Here is a 17,394-nt window from a genome sequence, read left to right as displayed (position 1 = left end):
CCCCAAAACCTAACTGCAGCAGGAAAATTTTCTATAGAAATAAAACTTATTAAAAATTTTTCTATAGAAATAAAATTTTTAAAAGATTTCCTATAGAATTTTTTTTTAGTATTCTATAGAAATAAAATTTTTCAAAAATTTTCTATAGAAAAAAAATTCAAAAATTTTCCTTGGAAATAAAATTTGTCAAAAATTTTCCTTAGAAATAAAATTTGTCAAAAATTTTCTATAGAAATAGAATTTTGAAAAAAAATCTATATTAGCCCCAAAACCTAATTGCAGTAGGAAAATTTACTATAGAAATAAATTTATTCAAAAAATTCTATATAGAAATAACATTTTTAATAGATTTTCTATAGAAATAAAATTTTTAAAAAATGTTCTATAGAAATAAAATTTTTTAAAAGATTTTCTATAGATTTTTTTTTAGTAAATAGTGTTTTAAAAATTTTCCATATAAAAAAAACTTATTAAAAATCTTCTATCGAAATAAAATTTTTCAAAAATTTTATATAGTAATAAAATTTTCAAAAATTTTCTATAAAAATAAATTTTTCAAAAATTTACAATAGAAATAAAATGTTTCAAAAATTTTCTATAGAAATAAAATTTTTCAAAAATTTTCGATAGAAATAGAATTTTTCAAAAATTTTCTATAAAAATAAACGCTTCCAAAAATGTCCCATAGAATTAAAATTTTGAAAAAAAATCTATATTAGCTGCAAAACCTTACTGCAGTAGGAAAACGCAAAAGTGTTGTGTTTCAGGCGGGCAACATCATTTCAAAAAAAATTATACAGAAATAAAATTTTAAAAAATTATATAGAAATAAAATTTTTAAAAATTTTCTATAGCAATAAATTTTCTATAAAACTAAAAAAAAAAATAGAACTAAAGTTTTTCAAAAATTTTCTAAAGAAACAAAAATTTTCAAAAATCTTCTATAGAAATAAAATTTTTCTAAAATTTTTTCAAAAATTTTCTATAGAAAAAATTTTTCACAAATATTCTATAGTAAATTTTTGAAATTTATAAATTTTTTTAAAAATTTTCTTAAAACAATCTATAGATATACAATTAAACAAAAATTTATAGAATTTTTCAAACATTTTTTACAGAATAAAATTTTTTAAAAATTTTCTATAGAAATAAAATTATTCAAAAATAAAATTATTTCAAAATAAAATTATTCAAAAATAAAATTATTTCAAAATAAAATTATTCAAAAATAAAATAAAATTTTGCAAAAATTTCGCATCGCATTTTATATCAAAATTTATTACGGCTTTAAATTCTTTAGTAAATAAATACAAAATTTTTATAGAAATCAAATTTTTCAAAAAATTTCTACCGAAATTATTTAGAAATAAAAATTTTCAAAAATTTTCTATAGAATTAAAATTTTTCAAAAATGTTCTATAGTAAATTTTTAAAATTTATAAAATTTTTCAAAAATTTTCTTAAAAAAATCTATAGATATAAAATTTAAAAAAATTTATAAAAATAAAATTTTTCAAAAATTTTCTAAAGAATAAAATTTTTCAAAAATTTTCTATAGAAATACAATTAATTCAAAATAAAGTTATTTAAAAATAAAATAAAATTTTGCATCTCATTCGCTATCGCATTTAATATCAAAATGTATTATGGAGCCACCGTGGTGCAATGGTTAGCATGCCCGCCTTGCATACACAAGGTCGTGGGTTCGATTCCTGCTACGACCGAACACCAAAAAGTTTTTCAGCGGTGGATTATCCCACCTCAGTAATGCTGGTGACATTTCTGAGGGTTTCAAAGCTTCTCTAAGTGGTTTCACTGGAATGTGGAACGCCGTTCGGACTCGGCTATAAAAAGGAGGTCCCTTGTCATTGAGCTTAACATGGAATCGGGCAGCACTCAGTGATAAGAGAGAAGTTCACCACTGTGGTATCACAATGGACTGAATAGTCTAAGTGAGCCTGATACATCGGGCTGCCACATAACCTAACCTAACCTATGACTTTAAATTCTTTAATAAATAAATACAAAATTTGTATAGAAATAAAATTTTTAAATAAACTTCTATAGAAATAAAATTTTTCAAAAATTTTCTATAGAAATAAAATTTTTCAAAAATGTTCTATAGAAATAAAATTTTTCAAAAATGTTCTATAGTAAATTATAAATAAAATTTTTCAAAAATTTTCTATAGAAATAAAATGATTCAAAAATTTTCTATAGAAATAAAATGATTCAAAAATAAAATTAATTCAAAATAAATTTATTCAAATATAAAATAAAATTTTGCAAAAATTTCGCATCGCATTCGCTATCGCATTTAATATCAAAATTCATTATGGATTTAAGTTCTTTAATAAATCAATACAAAATTTGTATAGAAATCAAAATTTTCAAAAAATTTCTACAGAAATAAAATTTTTTAAAAATTCTCTATAGAAATAAAATTTTTAAAAGATTTTCTATAGATTTTTTTTAGTTTTCTATAGAAATTAAGTTTGTGAAAGATTTTCTATAGTAATAGAATTTTTCAAAAATTTTCTACAGAAATAAAACTTTTCAAAAATTTTTTATAGAAATAAAATTTTTAAAAACAAATTGTATAGAAATAAAATTATTCAAAAATTTTCTATAGAAATAAGAAAATTTAGCATTTGCCCTTATTCAGATAATGAAACGATACGCTCCCTTCAGAAATGTTACATCATCCTCCGAATGACCTAGAAGGTCCCCAACACTCAGCCCTCTACTACATCCAACTTAGCCCAAGACTTCCGTCCTTTGAACGAAAATTCCAACTGTGGCCTCGTATTCCACCTTTTGACCATACCATATGACCTTTATTCTCTCTACCGTGGTGCCCAACAACAGCCATCATATAATGCTATTGCTTGGGCCATTGTTGCTCAATGCATTGCAATTTACAGTCACAAATGTGGACATTATTATTTTTTTATGGATATTGAAAGATGTGTTTATTGTCCAATCCCCAAAGGTGTGTTTAAACGCATCACTCCCCCAACGACCGTCACCAACGTCAGCAGCTGCTGCTCCTGCTGCTGTTTTCATATCCAACGCTGGTCTTGCTTGTTACATAGTACAAAAGCTCTCGTTTTCTGATTTTTAACTTTATTGATGTGAACAACATAGCAGCCAATATAACAATGAGCCATGAATGCTACCAACAACAACAGCAACAGTAACTGCAAAAGGGAACAACCTATGGAGCACCATGTTCTCTATGATGTTTTACGATTATTGACTTATGGCCATTGTGAAAGGTGATGGTTCTCCATAATTGATGGTTGAGTGATGTGAGTTACATGCCACGAATGAGATTTTATTATGTTTGCTGCCTTTTGAAATTGACATCCAGGATGTGAGGTGAGTGAGAGGGGAATTGACCTACTAATGAAACAATTTGTTGCGGCCATATATACATATAAACAGGCAATCTGTATAATTAGATATAGATGTAGGTGTATGTGTGGTTATGGTATACCCTACAGGTATGGCAAATGCATATATATGTATGGATGTATGGGACATTGAAAAATGGTTGATTGGTTACAATGGGTAATTAAATATGAAATGAGTTATTGTTAACATCTCTATAGGGTAGATTGATATGAAAATGTGTCCCGAATACAGCCTTCAGACCCCAACGTACCTCCACATTGAGTAATTGAATATAACGCTATGATTTTTATACCCTCCACCATAGAATGGGGATATATTAACTTTGTCATTCCGTTTGTAACACATCGAAATATTGCTCTAAGACCCCATAAAGTATAAATATATTCTGGGTAGTGGTGAAATTCTGAGTCGATCTAAGTATGTCCGTCCGTCTGTCTGTTGAAATCACGCTAACTTCTGAACGAAACAAGCTATCGACTTGAAACTTGGCACAAGTAGTTGTTATTGATGGAGGTCGGATGGTATTGCAAATGGGCTATATCGGTCCACTTTTACGTATAGCCCCCATATAAACGGACCCCCAAATTTGGCTTGAATTTGCTCTAAGAGTAGCAAATTTTATCCGATCCCGTTGAAATTTGGTACATGGTGTCAGCATATGATCTCTAACAAACATGCAAAAATTGGTCCATATCGGTCCATAATTATATATAGCCCCCATACAAACCGTTCCCCAGATTTGAACTCCGGAGCCACTTGGAGGAGCAAAATTCATCCGATCTGTTTGAAATTTGGTACGTGATGAACATAGTCTCTAACAACCATGCAAAAGGGAGCCACCGTGGTGCAATGGTTAGCATGCCCGCCTTGCATACACAAGGTCGTGGGTTCGATTCCTGCTTCGACCGCACACCAAAAAGTTTTTTCAGCGGTGGATTATCCCACCTCAGTAATGCTGGTGACATTTCTGAGGGTTTCAAAGCTTCTCTAAGTGGTTTCACTGCAATGTGGAACGCCGTTCGGACTCGGCTATAAAAAGGAGGTCCCTTGTCATTGAGCTTAACATGGAATCGGAATAGTCTAAGTGAGCCTGATACATCGGGCTGCCACCTAACCTAACCTAACCATGCAAAAAGTGGTCCATATCGGTCCAAAGTTATATATAGCCCCATATAAACCGCTCCCAGATTTGACCTCAAAAGCCTTTTGGAGAAGCAAACTTCATCCGATCCGGTTGAAATTTGGTACGTGGTGTTAGTATATGGTCTCTAACAACCATGCAAAAATTGGTCCATGTCGGTCCATAATCATATATATATATATATATATATATATATATATATATATATATATATATATATATATATATATATATATATATATATATATATATATATATATATATATATATATATATATATATATATATATATATATATATATATATATATATATATATATATATATATATATATATATATATATATATATATATATATATATATATATATATATATATATATATATATATATATATATATATATATAGTCTAAGTGAGCCTGATACATCGGGCTGCCACCTAACCTAACCTAACCATGCAAAAAGTGGTCCATATCGGTCCAAAGTTATATATAGCCCCATATAAACCGCTCCCCAGATTTGACCTCAAAAGCCTTTTGGAGAAGCAAACTTCATCCGATCCGGTTGAAATTTGGTACGTGGTGTTAGTATATGGTCTCTAACAACCATGCAAAAATTGGTCCATGTCGGTCCATAATCATATATATATATATATATATATATATATATATATATATATATATATATATATATATATATATATATATATATATATATATATATATATATATATATATATATATATATATATATATATATATATATATATATATATATATATATATATATATATATATATATTATATATATATATATATATATATATATATATATATATATATATATATATATATATATATATATATATATATATATATATATATATATATATATATATATATATATATATATATATATATATAGCTCCAATATAAATCGATCCCCAGATTTGGTTTTGGAGCCTCTTGGAGGAGCAAATTTCATCCGATACAGTTTATATTTTATACATTGTGCTAGTACATGGCCGTTAACAACCATGCTTATTTAGATCCATATTGGTCTATAGTTATATATAGCCCTCAAATAAACCGATCCCCAATCACACAAAATTGGTCCATATCGGTTCATAATTGTATTTAGCCCCCATATAAAGCGACCCTCATATTTCAATTCTGGCTCTCTAATTACCGTGCAAGAGCCCATATCGGTTGGTAATTATTTGTAGACTTATCTACATATTTGACAAATATATCTATAGAAATAAAATTTTGAGAAAATTTTCCATGGAAATAAAATTTTGAGAAAATTTTCTAAAAAAATAAAATTTTGAGAAAATTTTCTATGGAAATAAAATTTTGTCAAAATTTTCAATAGAAATAAAATTTTGACAAAATTTTCTATAGAAATAAAATTTTGACTTAATTTTCTATAGAAATAAAATTTTGAAAAAAATTTCTATAAAAATAATATTTAAAAAAAAATTTCGATAGAAATAAAATTTAGACAACATTTTCAATAGAAATAAAATTTTGACAAAATTTTCTATAGAAATAAAATTCTGTCAAAATTTTCTATAGAAATAAAATTTTGACAAGATTTTCTATAGAAATAAAATTTTGTCAAAATTTTCTATTGAAATAAAATTTTAACAAAATTTTCTATAGAAAGAAAATTTTGGCAAAATTTTCTATAGAAGTAAAATTTTGGCAAAATTTTCTATAGAAATAAAATTCTGACAAAATTTTCTATAGAAATAAAATGTTGACTTAATTTTCTATAGAAAAAAAATTTTGAAAAAATTTTCTATAAAAATAATATTTTGAGAAAAAAAATTTCGATAGAAATAAAATTTTGACAAAATTTTCTATAGAAATAAAATTTTGACAAATATTTCTATAGAAATAAAATTTTGAGAAAATTTTCTATAGAAACACAATTTTCAGAAAATTTTCTATAGAAATAAAATTTTGTCAAAATTTTCTATTGAAATAAAATTTTAACAAAATTTTCTATAGAAAGAAAATTTTGGAAAAATTTTCCATAGAAATAAAATTTTTACAAAATTTTTAATAGAAATAAAATTTTAAGAAAATTTTCTATAGAAATAAAATTTTAAGAACATTTTCAATGGAAATAAAGTTAAAAAAAAAATCTATAAAAATAAAATTTTGTCAAAATTTTCAATAGAAATAAAATTTTGACAAAATTTTCGATAGAAATAAAATTTTGAGAAAATTTTCTATATAAATTTAATTTTGTCAAAATTTTCTATATAAATTTAATTTTGTCAAAATTTTCTATTGAAATAAAATTTTGACAAAATTTTCTACAGAAATAAAATTTTGACAAAATTTTCTAGAGCAATAAAATTTTGACAAAATTTTCTATAGATAGAAAATGTTGGCAAAATTTTCTATAGAAATAAAATTTTGAGCAATTTTTTCCATAGAAATAAAATTTTTACAAAATTTTTAATAGAAATAAAATTTTCTATAGAAATAAAATTTTAAGAACATTTTCAATGGAAATAAAATTTTAAGAAAATTTTCTATAGAAATAAAATTTTGTCAAAATTTTCTATAGAAATAAAATTTTGACAAAATTTTCCATAGAAATGAAATTTTTACAAAATTTTTAATAGAAATAAAATTTTAAGAAAATTTTCTATAGAAATAAAATTTTAAGAACATTTTCAATGGAAATAAAATTTTAAGAAAATTTTCTATAGAAATAAAATTTTGACACAATTTTCAACACAAATAAAATTTTGTCAAAATTTGCTATAGAAATACAATTTTGTCAAAATTTTCTATTGAAATAAAATTTAAACAAAATTTTCGATAGAAAGAAAATTTGGCAAAATTTTCTATAGAAATAAAATTTTGACAAAATTTTCCATAGAAATAAAATTTTTACAAAATTTTTAATAGAAATAAAATTTTAAGAAAATTTTCTATAGAAATAAAATTTTAAGAAAATTTTCTATAGAAACACAATTTTGAGAAAATTTTCTATTGAAATAAAATTTTGACACAATTTTCTACAGAAATAAAATTTTATCAAAATTTTCTATAGAAATAAAATTTTGTCAAAATTTTCTATAGATATAAAATGTTGTCAAAATTTTCTATAGAAATAAAATTTTGTCAACATTTTCTATAGAAATAAAATTTTGACAAAATGTTCCATAGAAATAAAATTTTTACTAAATATTTAATAGAAATAAAATTTTCTATAGAAATAAAATTTTAAGAACATTTTCAATGGAAGTAAAATTTTAAGAACATTTTCAATGGAAGTAAAATTTTGACAAAATTTTCCATAGAAATAAAATTTTGACAAAATTTTTAATAGAAATAAAATTTTGAAAAAAAAAAATTAATTGAAGTTCAAAAAAGTTGACTTTGATTATCAAAATCTTTCTCAAAATGTCGCCACTTCCACTAAAGCCTTTCGATGTGGGGATCTTCAGCATTTCCATGTTTTTATACAAATTCCGTAGTAAGGCCTCTGGGGGAGGTCTTAGCCCCCTCCAGAAAAAATTAGCCCCCCTAGAATATGAAAACCTATATATGATTTTCCATTATATATTGTTAATGTAGTATAGATAGGGGGGCTATATCCCCCTGGTTAAAAATGTCTAGATACGGCAATGACAAATTCCAGTATAGCTTCTTATTATCTCCTCACCTAACCCTCCAAATTCATTTTGGCTATATGGGATATTTACTTCTTTTGATTATGACCATCATAAAATTATTCTCAAAGTTTCCTCTCGAGTATGAATGAGAAATCATTTTTCAAAATGGTACTTATATAGAATACAATCGAATATTTCATATCGACATAAAGTTCAATTTCATTCAAGTGTAAAATCGATCGTTTAAAGTTCTGTCAGAGTTTTGGTGTGTGTGTGTGTATCCCAAAGTATTTGTTTGTCATTCATGCAATCCAATGTCGTTAGGATCTATCGATTCCTTTGTTTTTTTTGCATTGTGTTTTGTTGTAACGACCATCAGTAACAATTGCAGCCAGAAATGTGCAAATTATGTATGCAATTCTTTGTGGTGGAGGCTATACACCTCTCCCCGCCCCATCAGTGCCTAGCAATATAGGAAAAAATTCAACACTTTATTGTTGTAGTTGTGGTAGTTGGTCTGAGGCATTTTGTCCTAAGCTTTCAAGTGACATTTACACATTCACATTCACTCTCACTGTTTCTCTGCTCTCTGTTTCTTTTCATGTCATTTGAATGGAATTCTAGAGATACAACATTGTTGAAATTGGAATTGTTCAACTAACAACAATTGAGGCATTAGAGTTTTTATTTCTATCTGAGATGACGCTGACAATGATACTTATGGAGTGATGCTCAAGTTGAGTATATCTTTGTAGTGCTGAGACAGGCATACACTATATCTTTGTTAAGTTCTGTGGTACAAAAGGGGTATCGCATTTTAAATGCGTCAATTGGTTTGTCTCTTTTTAGAATTTGGATATTTAGAGAATGGTTACTAATAAATATGAGGAAGCCACCGTGGTGCAATGGTTAGCATGCCCGCCTTGCATACACAAGGTCGTGGGTTCGATTCCTGCTACGACCGAACACCAAAAAGTTTTCAGCGGTGGATTATCCCACCTCAGTAATGCTGGTGACATTTCTGAGGGTTTCAAAGCTTCTCTAAGTGGTTTCACTAGAATGTGGAACGCCGTTCGGACTCGGCTATAAAAAGGAGGTCCCTTGTCATTGAGTTTAACATGGAATCGGGCAGCACTCAGTGATAAGAGAGAAGTTCACCACTGTGGTATCACAATGGACTGAATAGTCTAAGTGAGCCTGATACATCGGGCTGCCACATAACCTAACCTAACCTAAATATGGGCGAGATTGGTTTGACGAATTATGTTATCATTCTAATGATCTCTAAGAAAATTTTAATGTAACACAATTACACTGAAAAAACTAAAGATTAGCAACCTTAATTTTAAGATACGCAATTTACACAATTTTTGGGGGTGGTCACAAATCAAATGAATCAACGTCCTTTTCAATCCTGGACCACGATTGTCATGATTGGTAGAATTCTATTAAAAATTGGTAGATTTTGTACAATTGGTAGAATTGTAGAATTTTTGATGTTTTGGTAGATTTTGCAAATAATTCCTCTCCAACTAAAAGGTCCATCTATAGAGTTATTTCTATAGAATATTTTGTCAACATTTTATTTTTATAAAAAATTTTCTCAAAATTTTATTTCAATAGAAAATTTTATCAAAATTAGATTTCTATAGAAAATTTTGTCCAAATTTTATTTCTATTGAAATTTTGTCAATTTTTTTCTTTAGAAAATTTTGTTAAATAAAAATTTTCAATAAAATTCTTTATTTAAACTGAAAAAGATCGAATAAGAAACAAAATAAATCAAGAAAATTTTCTCAAAATTTTATTTCAATAGAAAATTTTGTCAAAATTTCACTTGTATAAAAATGTTTATTAAAATTTTATTTCTACAGAAAATTTTATCAAAATTTTATTTCTATAGAAAATTTTGTCAAAATTATATTTATATAGAAAATTTTGTCAAAATTTTATTTCTGTAGAAAATTATGTCAAAATTTTCTTTCTATAGAAAATTTTGTCAATTTTTTTTCTATAGAAAATTTTGTCAAAATTTTATTTCTATGCTAAATTGTGTCAAATTGTTATTTGTATAGAAAATGTTTTCAAATTTTTATTTCTATAGAAAATTTTGTCAAATCTTTATTTCTATAGAAAAAATTTTCTATAGAAATTTATATAGAAATTTCTATAGAAAATTTTGGCAAAATTTTATTTCTATAGAAAATTTTGTCAATTTTTTTCTATAGCAAATTTTTTCAAAATTGTATTTCTATGCAAAATTGTGTCAAATTTTTATTTGTATAGAAAATTTTTTCAAATTTTTATTTCTATAGAAAATTTTGTCAAATTTTTATTTCTATAGAAAATTTTTTTTTAAATTTTATTTCTATGGAAAATTTTATTAAATTTTTATTTCTATAGAAAATTTTGTCAAAATTTTATTTCTATAGAAAATTTTGCTAAAATTTTATTTCTATAGAAAATTTTGTCAAATTTTTATTTCTATACAAAAATTTGGCAAAATTGAATTTCTATAGAAAATTATGTCTTAATCTTATTTCTATAGAAAATGTTGTCAATTTTTTTCTATAGAAAAGTTTGTCAAATTTTTATTTCTATTGAAAATTTTGTCACAATTTTATTTCTATAGAAAATTTTGTCAACATTTTATCTGTATAGAAAAGTTTATCAAAATTTTATTTCTAGAGAAAAGTTTGTCAAAAATTTTTTTTTCTATAGAAAATTTTGTCTAAATTTTATTTCCATCAAAAATTTTGTCTAAATTTTATTTCCATCAAAAATGTTGTCAAAATTTAATTTGTATAAAATTTTTCATCAAAATTTTATTTCTAAGGAACATTTTGTCAAAATTTTATTTCCATAGAAAAGTTCGTCAAATTTCATTTTTATACAACATGTTGTCAAGAAATAAAGGTTTCTATAAAAAATTTGTCAAAATTTTATTTCTGTAGAAAATTTTTCAAAATTTTATTTCTATAGAAGGTTTTGTCAATTTTATTTCTATGCTTAATTATGTCAAATTTTGATTTGTATAGAAAATTTTGTCAAATTTTTATTTCTATTGAAAATTTTGGCAAAATTTTATTTCTATAGATAATTTTCTCAAAATTTTATTTCTATAGAAAATTTAGTCAAAATTTTATTTCTATAGGAAATTTTGTCAAAATTTTATTTCTATAGAAAATTTCCTCAAAATTTTCTTTCTATAGAAAATTTTCAAAAAATTTTCTTTCTATAGAAAATTTTCAAAAAATTTTCTTTCTATAGAAAATTTTCAAAAAATTGTTCAAAAAAATTTTTATAAAAATTGTTCATTTTTATAAAAAACTATCTAAATATGACGAAGTTTTTCACTTGTTTATCTTATTTTCTCAAAATTTTATTTTTATTGAATTTTTTCTCCAAATTTTATTTCTATACAAAATTTTGTCAAAATTTTATTTCTATAGAAAATTTTGTCAAAATTTAATTTCTATAGAAAATTTTGTCAAAATTTAATTTCTATAGAAAATTTTGTCAATTATTTCCATAGAAGAGTTCGTCGAAATTTGATTTTTATACAACATTTTGTCAAGGTTTTATTTCCAAAGAAATAAAGGTTTATTTCTATAAAAAAATTTGTCAAAATTTTATTTCTGTAGAAAATTTTTCAAAATTTTATTTCTATAGAAAATTATGTCAAAATTTTATTTCTATAGAAAATTTTGTCAATTTTTTTTTTTTCTATAGAACATTTTGTCAAATTTTTATTTCTATGGAAAATTTTGCCACAATATTTCTATAGAAAATTAAGTCAAAATTTTATTTCTATAGAAAATTTTGTCAAAATTTTATTTCTATAGAAAGTTTTGTCAAATTTTAATTTCTATGCAAAATTTTGGCAAAATTGTGTTTCTATAGAAAATTATGTCTTAATTTTATTTCTATAGAAAATTTTGTGAATTTTTTTTCTATAGAAAATTTTGTCAAATTTTTATTTCTATAGAAAATGTTGTCGCAATTTTATTTCTATAGAAAATTTTGTCAAAATTTTATTTGTATAGAAAAGTTTGTCAAAATTTTATTTCTATAGAAAAGTTTGTCAAATTTTTATTTCTATAGAAAATTTTGTCTAAATTTTATTTCTATCAAAAATTTTGTCAAAATTTAATTTGTATAAAAATTTTTATCAAAATTTTATTTTTATAGAAATAAAATTTTGATAAACATTTTATTTCCATTATTTCCATAGAACAGTTCGTCGAAATTTGATTTTTATGCAACATTTTGTCAAGGTTTTATTTCCAAAGAAATAAAGTTTGTCAAAATTTTATTTCTATAGAAAATTTTCTCAAATTTTTATTTCTATAGAAAATTTTGTCAAAATTTTATTTCTATAGAAAATTTTCAAAAAATTGTTAATTTTTTATAAAAAACTATCTAAATATGACGAAGTTTTTCACGGGTTTATCTTATTTTCTCAAAATTTTATTTTTATTGAAATTTTTCTCATAATTTTATTTCTATAGAAAATTTTGTCAAAATTTAATTTCTATAGAAAATTTTGTCAAAATTTTATTTCCATAGAACATTTCGTCAAAATTTGATTTTTATACAACATTTTGTCAAGGTTTTATTTCCATAGAAATAAAATTTTATTTCTATAGAGAATTTTGTCAAATTTTTATTTCTATAGAAAATTTTTCAAAATTTTTTTTCTATAGAAAATTTTGTCAAAATCTAATTTCTATAGAAAATTTTGTCAAAATGTTATTTCTGTAGAAAAATTTTTCAAAATTTTATTTCTAAAGAAAATTTTGTCAAAATTTTATTTCGGTAGAAATATTTGTCAACATTTTATTTCTATAGAAAATCTTGTGAAAATTATATTTCTACAGAAAATTTTGTCAAAATTTTATTTCTATTGCAAATATTATCAAAATTTTATTTCTATAGAAATTTTTGTCAAAATTTTATTTCTATAGAAAATTGTGTCAAATTTTTATTTCTATAGAAAATTTTCTCAAACTTTTATTTCAATACAAAATTTTCTCAAAATTTTATTTCAATACAAAATTATCTAAAAATTTTATTTTTATAGAAAATTTTGTCAATATTTTATTTCTATAGAAAATTTTGTCAAAATTTTATTTTTATAGAAAATTTTGTCAAAATTTTATTTTTATAGAAAATTTTGTCAAAATTTTATTCCTATAGAAAATTTTGTCAAAATTTTTTCTATAGAAAATCTTGTCCAAATTTTATTTCTATAGAAAATTGTGTCAAAATTTTATTTCTAAAGAAATTTTTCTCAAAATTTTATTTCTATAGAAATTTTTTGACAAAATTTTATTTTTGTATAAAGTTTTGTCAAAATTTTATTTCTATAGAATATTTTCTCAAAATTTTATTTCTGTAGTAAATTTTGTCAATATTTTATTCCTAAAGCAACCGATCGGCTGCTTTATAAAATCGTATAGTTTTTATTAAATCGTAAAGTGGCTACCATGAATTCTATTTTTTCAGGTCTTAAGTCTACGATGGGCTATTGGAGTTCGCCTTATCTTTCATGTGGCTCTAATGGAAGAAATCGGTAAAAATTGTTCACTTTTTATTAAATGAGATGTAGTCAGATATAACCATTCTTCGGATCTGGTCAGATACAGTCACATTAAATAAAGTTTTTTTTTTTAATTTTTCCTGGGGAATCACAATGGACCGAAAAATCTAACTAAGCCTGAAATAGCCACTATACCTAACCTAACCAAAGGTTTCAAAACTATTTGTAACAAATTAATATTTAATTTATTTATTTGATTTCTATTTTTTGCAATAAATATCAAAATCATTTAATTCAATACCTTTATAGCAATGTAGGGTATTAAAACTTCATTCTCACCTAGTTCACTTTTACTTGTACACTCCTTATGTTCTTCACTTAACTCTATGCAATTCTACTCGTATTGTAACATAGCATCAACTGTCTTCCCCGTATGGTTACTAAGTAATACAAAAAAAAAGAAAAACTCTAACACAAACGATGCATAAAATCCTTGAGTTGAGGAACAAACGAATTTGATTTAATCTCCTCAAGTGGGCCATCTTTATGGGGGAGAGTTTGACGTATAGAAAAACTTTTGCCGGCAAAGGCCAAGACGAATGGAAGATGCAATTTATTGCAGCACATAAAATGATGCCACACCATCAGTTATGTGGTGAGCCACAGAAACCAAAGTAAATGCAATTTATTGGTTAAAAAACAAAGCAAAGCATAGGGGGAAAAGGCGAACAAAAGAAGCATTCTTTTTTCGGATACAGTTCGAAATTGCCATGATTTATGACATTATGTCGATTGAGCCAAACTAAAAGGACATACACATCGGTGCAATTGAGATCCCAAATGGGAGGATGTGTAACAAAAATATTGGAACGTTTTCAATAAAAAATTCACAAAAGCTTCACAGGAAGTTGTAAAAAAACAAGAACGAATAGTTTTTCGCTCATGAAAAGATAGAGTTACATTTTATAGGCGGAAAAAATGAACCACATAAAAACCGGCGAATATTTTTGGACATACACACACATACACACATATTTGTGCAAACAAGCCACCACAATGACCTCAAACTATGAAAGTTTTCCTTTTTCCTCTTATGTTTTTTGCATTTCCATGAACAAGAGCTTTGAGAGCTCACTTCAGCTGCCGAAGGCCTCTTTAACAAAGAGCCACGTTAAAAGTTTACGATTACCATCCATGAACACACAAAAGACCGCCGAGGTCATGTTTTTTATGGCAGTGTGATTTATGAGTGGTCAACAGACACCATTGCACCACTTAAAAACAAGTGCAAAAATTCCCCAATTGAAATTACACGTACTTAAAGTAAAGTAAAAAAAAAAAACACAAATATCTTGCAAATGATACTTCCGTAAAGTTTGATGAGAGCGAAACAGATTTTTTGGCTTATGCCAAAATTATTGTCACCATGATAGCAATTCGTTGCCAAAGCTATGAAATGGCTTGATAGCCAACTGTAAAATTGACCAAATGAGAAAATGGAAATATGAGAGGGGTTTATCACCAATGAATATCGATTAAAAATCACACACACTTACAATAGTGAAGATGTTACTTACGAACTCTCAACTATTATGTTACTCTCAACTACTGTGTTACTCTCAATACTCTTAAAAGTGATCTAATGTGAAAACCGTAATGTAAGGGGATTATCACTAAAATCGGTTAAAATTCACACACACTTACAACAGTGAAGATGTTACATATGCACTCTCCATGACTGAGTTACTCTAACTACAATGTTATTCTCAAATGCTGTGCTACACTAAATACCCCTAAAGTTGGTCTAATAGAAAAACACAATGAAAATCTGTTAAAGAAATAAACACGCTCTCAACAGTGGAAATGTTATATACGCACCCTCAACTACTGTGTTACTCTCAATACCCATTAAATTGATCTAATAGAAATAGCCAATGTGGGGGAATTATCGTTACCCACCCGACCAAAGTGCCGAAAAATGGCGAAGGTTCGCTAAAGCGAACATTTTTCGAAATAAATTTACGAGCACATTATTCGAGAAAAGTTCGATAATAGAAATATTTCGAACGTTCGTTGTTTCGAAGTAATAACGAATATTTTTCAGCTTATTTGTTGGTGTTCCGTCATGTTTGTTTTTGACAAAGACAGAGATTAAAAAGTCATTTCAGTTTAAACAAGTATATACCGCCGTAAGTTCGGCCAGGCCGAAGCTTACGTACCCTCCATCATGGATTGCGTAGAAACTTCTTCTAAACACTGCCATCCACAATCGAATTACTTAAGTTGCGGTAACGCTTGCCGATGGCAAGGTATCTTAAAACCTCCTAACACCATCTTCTAAATTGTATGTAAGTCCATACGTGGTATATATTAAATCAAAAAAGATCGATCCAATACGTATATAATTCAGTTTGACAAAGTAGACATAAAATTTTGACAAAATTTTCTACAGAAATAAAATATTAAAAAATTGTCTATAGAAATGAACTGATATGGACCAATTTTTGTGTGATTGGACCAATTTTGGTGTGATTGGACCAATTTTGGTATGGTTGTTAGCGACCATATACTAACACCACGTGCCTAATTTGAACCGGATTGGATGAATTGTGCTCCTCCAAGAGGCTCCGGAGGTCAAATCTGGAGAATGTTTTATATGGGGGCTATATATAATTATGGACCGATATAGACCAATTCTGGCACGGTTGTTAAAGATCATATACTAACACCATGTTCCAAATTAGAACCGGCTTGGATGAAATTTGCTTCTCTTGGAGACTTCGCAAGCCAAATCTGGGGATCGGTTTATATGGGGGCTATATATAATTATGGACCGATGTGGACCAATTTTTGCATGATTGTTAGAGACCATATACCAACACCATATACGAAATTTCAGCCGGATCGGATGAAATATGGTTCTATAAGAGGCTCCACAAGCCAAATCAGAGGGTCCCTTTATATGGGGGCTATACGTAAAAGTGGACCCATATGGCCCATTTTCAATACCATCCGACCTACATCGATAACAACTACTTGTGCCAAGTTTCAAGTCGATAGCTTGTTTCGTTCGGAAGTTAGCGTGATTTCAACAGACGGACGGACGGACGGACGGACATGCTTAGATCGACTCAGAATTTCACCACGACCCAGAATATAAAGGGTGATTTGTTAAGAGCTTGATAACTTTTTTAAAAAAAAAAACGCATAAAATTTGCAAAATCTCATCGGTTCTTTATTTGAAACATTAGATTGGTCCATGACATTTACTTTTTGAAGATAATTTCATTTAAATGTTGACCGCGGCTGCGTCTTAGGTGGTCCATTCGGAAAGTCCAATTTTGGGCAACTTTTTCGAGCATTTCGGCCGGAATAGCCCGAATTTCTTCGGAAATGTTGTCTTCCAAAGCTGGAATAGTTGCTGGCTTATTTCTGTAGACTTTAGACTTGACGTAGCCCCACAAAAAATAGTCTAAAGGCGTCAAATCGCATGATCTTGGTGGCCAACTTACCGGTCCATTTCTTGAGATGAATTGTTCTCCGAAGTTTTCCCTCAAAATGGCCATAGAATCGCGAGCTGTGTGGCATGTAGCGCCATCTTGTTGAAACCACATGTCAACCAAGTTCAGTTCTTCCATTTTTGGCAACAAAAAG

The 17,394-nt window shown here is 26.2% G+C and overlaps 1 protein-coding gene across 1 annotated transcript in view; it reads right to left on the bottom strand.

Annotated features, from left to right (window-relative positions):
• The window catches only part of DIP-theta (Dpr-interacting protein theta), a 196,050-nt gene that overhangs the window by 31,230 nt on the left and 147,426 nt on the right, over positions 1–17,394 (bottom strand). The window lies entirely within an intron of this gene.

The sequence above is a fragment of the Haematobia irritans genome, chromosome 2, assembly GCF_050003625.1.
Source record: "Haematobia irritans isolate KBUSLIRL chromosome 2, ASM5000362v1, whole genome shotgun sequence".
NCBI classification, from domain to species: domain Eukaryota; kingdom Metazoa; phylum Arthropoda; class Insecta; order Diptera; family Muscidae; genus Haematobia; species Haematobia irritans.
This window is presented reverse-complemented; position numbering and strand designations above follow the sequence as displayed.